General features: G+C 32.6%; 1 non-coding gene across 1 annotated transcript; it reads left to right on the top strand.

Moving 5' to 3' along the window:
- The first annotated feature begins 473 nt into the window (after window positions 1-473).
- TRNAF-GAA lies at window positions 474-546 on the top strand. Its single transcript has one exon. It is a non-coding gene; the product is annotated as a tRNA-Phe (tRNA).
- Window positions 547-6,810: the final 6,264 nt, after the last annotated feature.

The following is a 6,810-nucleotide window of genomic DNA, read 5'->3' as shown; positions in this document are numbered from 1 at the left end:
TAGTTATCTACTTTAGTCTAGGTTCTAATATTGTGTCCAATAATTAGAAACTCAAAAATATGCAATCAATAATTATCATGATGTTAAAACAAGAATAGAACACAAGAGTAATGGAAAAGAATTATATTGAATAGTGAAATTTGTAAGACCCGAAAAAATTAAATAAATAAATAAATATTTATTTAATATAAATGTGGGTAATGAGATCTTTATAATATTCAACGCTGGAGTTTTGACAAAGAATAATACTAGCTCAAGTGGTTGAGGTTACTTGACCTTGATGAAAGGACTTCGGTTTAAGTCCTTTGCGTGTCATTATTGTGACATTTTAATTTTTTGATTTATTTTATGTGGATGGATGAACATTTGGCATAATGTTATAATATTGGGTGGTATGGGTTCGAAGCATGGTGAACATAAAACATTCATTTTTGGGTTCATTTTAGTACAATCATTCAATTTTTTAACAAGTTGCGAGGATAGCTCAGTTGGGAGAGCGTCAGACTGAAGATCTGAAGGTCACGTGTTCGATCCACGTTCATCGCAATGTTTGAAAGATTTTTCATTTTTCCTTTTAATTTAAAATTATTTAATTTTCAAATTTAAAGTGTTTGAAATTAGATAATCAATTATTTATTTCTCTGAGATCTAGTGGGGACTCATTTGTGGAATGTCATAGGAGGAATTTTTAGAGCATGTACATTTTCACGTTTATGGAATTTTTCCAGAAACTGCCTGTCGACTTTGAAGGCTCGTTAGGCAACTCATGCAATTTTTGCCTTACTTTATCGGTTCAGCTATGTTTGTGGGTTTTGGTTGGTCTAGGGGTTCATTTGAGTTCTTGGGAATATTTATGTGTTTTAGGTTGCGTGAGTAATAACTTAATGAGATTGATTGTCCCTTGGGTCTAGGGGACCACATGAAAATACAATTTCTCTTTCCTTAATTTTCTCTCTTTTCACCTAACAAGGTTTGAAAAAATGTGGGACCACATGCTTTTGTTCCATTCTTTGATATTTGAATGGGTCACACCTTTAGCTTAATGTTAGTACATTCCTTTATAGTTTTTGTTTATTTTCTTGGATATGTGTGACCCACTTGTGGCTTTTATAAATTCATATTGTATGTTCAAAATAATGTATGACACTTTTAGTTCTCTTTAAATTCTCATATTTATGGTTTAGTGCTTTTTATTGGGTTTTATTAATTGTCTTATATTTTAGTGTGTTGGTGACCATTGATGAGATAAGTGTGTTGTTGGCTTTACTTTTTGGCTTATATAATTTGATGGTTATTTTGTTGAATGCGAGTTATATAGCCATAGTTGCAATGTCAATGCTATTTCTTTTTCTTGGTTTTCATGGGTTGCATGGTATGGAGTTTAAGTGGTGGTTTGAGGGTAATTACTTGAGTATGATGTTATGCATGTGTTTGAATGAATGTCATTCGTTGAGTTCGTTGCTTGAATATATTGTTGGTAAGTTGATGGGCTTTGATGGAACTTTATTTTACATGCATGATGAGGTGGTGTGTATTTCGTTGGCAATATATAAATTCTCATCTGTTCCATGTTGAGAGTGTTTTGCCTTGTTGAGAACTCTTGTAGAATTAAATATTGTGAGGTTTTTCCGTACCTAGGAACCCAGTGAAGACTCTTTCGCCTGTGTGAAACAGTGGAAAGGGGTCCTCTTCGCCTGTGTGAAGAAGTGGTAGAGGATTGGTTCGAGTGTTGTACCCTCTCGCATGTGTGAAGCAGTGAGGAGGGGAAAGTTGTTTCTCCTTATTTCGGCTCGTTGCGAGTATAGTGCCTGATGTGCGATGCATCGACGTTTTTACTCATAATTCCTTGAGGGATAAAGGAGACAATATGGCTGCATTAAGCGGGACACATCGAACCATCTGTTCTAGGAAACTAGATGTTGTTGTGGGGTGAGAGGTCGCGGAAAACCAAAGATTGATTATAATTACTATATGTGAAGAATTGAGATGAATGTGATGTTATGCTTGGTTTAGCAGGATTTATGGCATTTTGTTTAAGTGTCACTTGAATGCGATGTTGCGTATTATTGTGCATGTTTTATTTAGGAATTTCTTTTATATATCATTGTTTATGGTTAGCTTACCTCTATTTGTTTGTTTATGTGTTTGTTTCCTGTTCAATGATCGTATAACGTGTGTGTTATACGGGAGTAGATGATAAAGCAGATGCTTTTGGCATGGAGTAGATCGACGAGAGGCTGGGGTGAACCCGGGAGATTTTATAATTTATTTAGTTGTTTTAAATCAGATACTAAAAATTATGTAATTTTCTTTTGATCGCAAATGTTATTGAAAGTTTTTGACAAAGTGACAATTTGAATTATGTAATTTAAATTAAATTAAAAGTTTTTATTAAGTACATTTTCAATGTTAAATTGTTTTTCGCTAAATGTAAAAAATTTCTAACGTTCCGTGACATCCTAAAATTGGGGTGTTACAACTAGAACAGTTAGATGTTAAGACAACGTTCTTACATAGTACAACTAGAGGGTTTCCAAGTGGCCACGATTGGATTGCGATTCGACCCACTTTGCCTTCGCCACGAAAAAGAGTAAATAAATATAGTAATTGGACTTTTAAATTGATTACCCCCTATGAGGTCATTTTTTTTATTTCATATTTCTTCTTATTTTATTCTTATTTCTTTTTAATACTGACTCGCTCTTTATTTTTTTCAGTTACTAATCCTAATTATTTGATTTATATACTTTGTTTTTCTAGTAAATACATGAGATAAAACAAGTGGGTATTTAGGGTCAAGGAAGAACATGATGGTAGCAAGAGATACAATGCAAGGTTAGTGGTTAAAGGATTTCAAAAGAAAAGTGGTATTGATTATAATAAAATTTTCTCTTCTATAGTTAAAACGAATACAATTAAACTTGTGTTGAGCATTCTGCTTGTAGAGAATCTACAACTATAACAGTTAGATGTTAAGACAACGTTCTTACATAGTACAACTAAAGGGTTTCCAAGTGGCCACGATTGGATTGCCTTTTGACCTACCAACAAGAACGAGGGCATTGTAGAACAAGTGGGTGTTTAGGGTCAAGGAAGAACATGATGGTAGCAAGAGATACAATGCAAGGTTAATGGTGAAAGGATTTCAAAAGAAAAGTGGTATTGATTATAATTAAATTTTCTGTTCTATTGTTAAAATAAAAACAATTAAACTTGTGTTGAGCATTCTGCTTGTAGAGAATCTACAACTATAACATTTAGATGTTAAGACAACGTTCTTACATAGTACAACTAAAGGGTTTCCAAGTGGCCACGATTGGATTGCCTTTTGACCTACCAACAAGAACGAGGGCATTGTAGAACAAGTGGGTGTTTAGGGTCAAGGAAGAACATGATGGTAGCAAGAGATACAATGCAAGGTTAATGGTGAAAGGATTTCAAAAGAAAAGTGGTATTGATTATAATTAAATTTTCTGTTCTATTGTTAAAATGAAAACAATTAAACTTGTGTTAAGCATTGTGGTTGTAGAGAATCTACAACTAGAACAGTTAGATGTTAAGACAACGTTCTTACATAGTACAACTAGAGGGTTTCCAAGTGGCCACGATTCGATTACAGTATGGCCCACTTTGCCTTCGCCACGGAAAAGAGTAACTAAATGTAGTAATTGGACTTTTAAATAGATTACCCCCTATGAGGTGATTTTTTTTATTTCATATTTCTTCTTATGTTATTCTTATTTCTTTTTAATACTGACTTGCTCTTTATTTTTTTCAGCTATCCTAGTTATTTGATTTATATACTTTGATTTTATAGTAAGTACATGCGATAGAACAAGTGGTGTTTAGCTCAAGAAAGAACATGAGGGTAGCAACAGATACAATGCAGGGTTAATGGTGAAAGGATTTCAAAAGAAAAGTGGTATTGATTATAATGAAATTTTCTCTTCTATAGTTAAAATGAATACAATTAAACTTGTGTTGATGATTGTGGTTGTAGAGAATCTACAACTAGAATAGTTAGATGTTAAGACAACGTTCTTACATAGTACAACTAGAGGTTTCTAAGTGGAAATGATTGGATTGCGGTTCGACCTAGCAACAACAATGGGGGCGTTGTAGAACAAGTAGGTGTTTAGGGTCAAGGAAGAACATGATGATAGCAAGAGATACAATGCAAGGTTAGTGGTTAAAGGATTTTCAAAAGAAAAGTGGTATTGATTATAATGATATTTTTTTCTTCTATAGTTAAAATGAATACAATTAAACTTGTGCTGAGCATTGTGGTTGTAGAGAATCTACAACTAGAACAATTAGATGTTAACACAACATTCTTACATAGTACAACTAGAGGGTTTCCAAATGGCCACGATTGGATTGCGTTTTGACCTACCAACAAGAACGAGGGCATTGTAGAACAAGTGGGTGTTTAGGGTCAAGGAAGAACATGATGGTAGCAAGAGATACAATGCAAGGTTAATGGTGAAAGGATTTCAAAAGAAAAGTGGTATTGATTATAATGAAATTTTCTCTTCTATAGTTAAAATGAATACAATTAAAGTTGTGTTGAGCATTGTGGTGGTAGGGAATCTACAACTAGAACAGTTAGATGTTAACATAAGTAGGCCAAAATTTATAGCTAATAGTCAGGGCGCAACTCTTTTTACTTAAGAGTGTAGCAGCCCGAATGCCACGATTCGATTGTGACTAGACCCACTTGACCTCTGCCACGGGACAATTAATGCCGCATACAACAATCTCCCCCTCAGCAATTGTCCTACATCCCACTTAGATTGTGACTTGATCCACCTGACTTCCACCATGAGACAATTGTGCAACCCACAATAGTTTGTAAGTTGACCAAGAGTTTGTATGGGTAGGAGAAAGCACCAAAATAATGGCATTTTAAGTTTGACCGTTTTATGAATAGGAAATGACCGTTTTAAGGCTGACAAGGATTTAAAGGAAAAAGAAAATAAAAGAAAGAGAAAGAGGGGCAAAACGGTTAGAGGAGAGAGAAACTCACCTCAACAAAGGGAGAGAACGTGGAAAAGATAAAGGGGGGATCGTTCACGAAAAGTTTTCGTCTTCTTCTTCATCTTCGTCATTCTCTTTTTCCGTTAGTTTTAGTTTTTCTTTTCATTATGCAGAATTAATTTTCTTTTTGTTAGAGGAAATGGTATGAAATCAATCCTTTGACAGTTCTTATATTGATTGAAGTTTTTGTTGTAATTTTATGCTTGCAATTCTATTGAATCTCATTTGCTCAAAATTACGTTAATTAGGAATCTAGTATTCAACGAGTTAATCCTAGAGGATGATATTTTATTACTACGTTAACGATTGGTTCACTTGCCAAACGTTTATCAGAGTTGATGTGATTAGCCTTCATGTGAGAGATTGTTGAGTATGTGGAGTCTAAAGGGTTTATTGGGCCTAAACCATTTACTTGCTCTATTTCTATAAATACTTATGTAATTGTAAATCTAATTTATCAATCAAAAATATCATCTAGTGAAGCCACCGCGGACATAGGTCATTTTGACTAAATCATGTAAATCCTTTGAATTCTTGTTATTTTCTTTTTGTCTTGTAGTTGCTCGTGAGCGTGTGTGTTTGCAATCCCTAATGTTTGCCCCAATTATATTAATTATTTATATATTTTTTTTTCCTTTATTTGAGAAGGTCAAAATTTAGGTGTTTGTCCCGATTAAATCCCAACCTGCATCAATATGGTTCAGTTAAAGATCTGATTTTCCAACAATTAAATTCTAAACGTGTAAAGAAAACCTAAAAAAAAGTATTAACTGAATACAAACTCTAAAATCGTATAATTTATTTAAACTCATTTCTCACGATTTTGAACTTCCAATAAAATCCTCAATGTTTGTTACACAAACATTTGCATGAACCAGTGCTTACATCACAGAATCGTTTCTCACATGGTGGAATACAATAAAATGGGCAATCAGCAGTAGTTTTACATTTTGCTGGCTTCTGTTGTTTGCTCATCGAACACTCACAAGTTGTGCCAACACAAATAGCTTTAACTCTACAGAAAGGTACCTTTCCCTTGCAATCATTATCATTCTTACATTGTGGTTCCACACATAATACAAACCCTGCAAAAACACATGCTATTACTCACATGCTATAAAAATTATTTATCAAATGAAAAAATAAAATAAAATCACACTGAAACACCTTACCGTTGCAAGCTATCAAAGCAAAAACAACTGCTATCAAAGCAACCTTCACTAGAGCCATCCTACAACTATTAAAGTCCTTCTTAAGTATATCTTTCTTCTTTTATTTTAGAATTCACCTTATGCATGTATTTATAGTATTATGTCACTGTTATAACTGAGAATTGGGTCATATGTGGTGTAAGTGACAACTATTTTTTATTTTTAATCTGATCTATATTTGTTAGAATAAAAAAAGAATGTTTTAAATACATCACGAAAATATATTATTCTTCTATGTAACTCTGTTAACTTATATTAAAATAATATTTTTTTATTTAAAACATATTAATTAATTTTGAAATATTCAGTTAATGAATTAATTAACACAGTTTTATTTTTACAAATAATCATAACTGTAAATCAAGAGAACATGGAGGGACACGTTAATTGTTTTTTATACTATTATAAAACATATTTATTAAGTTCAAAATATTCCTTATTTAGTTTATTAGTCAACATGATTTTTATTTTTATAAAAAGTCATACTATAACATAAATATATTTATTTTGTACTTCTATAAATCAAAACGGACACATATTAGTTATTTTTTTTTATAATATT

Source organism: Vigna unguiculata, chromosome 11 (assembly GCF_004118075.2).
Source record: "Vigna unguiculata cultivar IT97K-499-35 chromosome 11, ASM411807v1, whole genome shotgun sequence".
Lineage (NCBI taxonomy): Eukaryota > Viridiplantae > Streptophyta > Magnoliopsida > Fabales > Fabaceae > Vigna > Vigna unguiculata.
The sequence above is the reverse complement of the archived record's forward strand: the minus strand, read 5'-3'. Positions and strand labels throughout refer to the sequence as shown.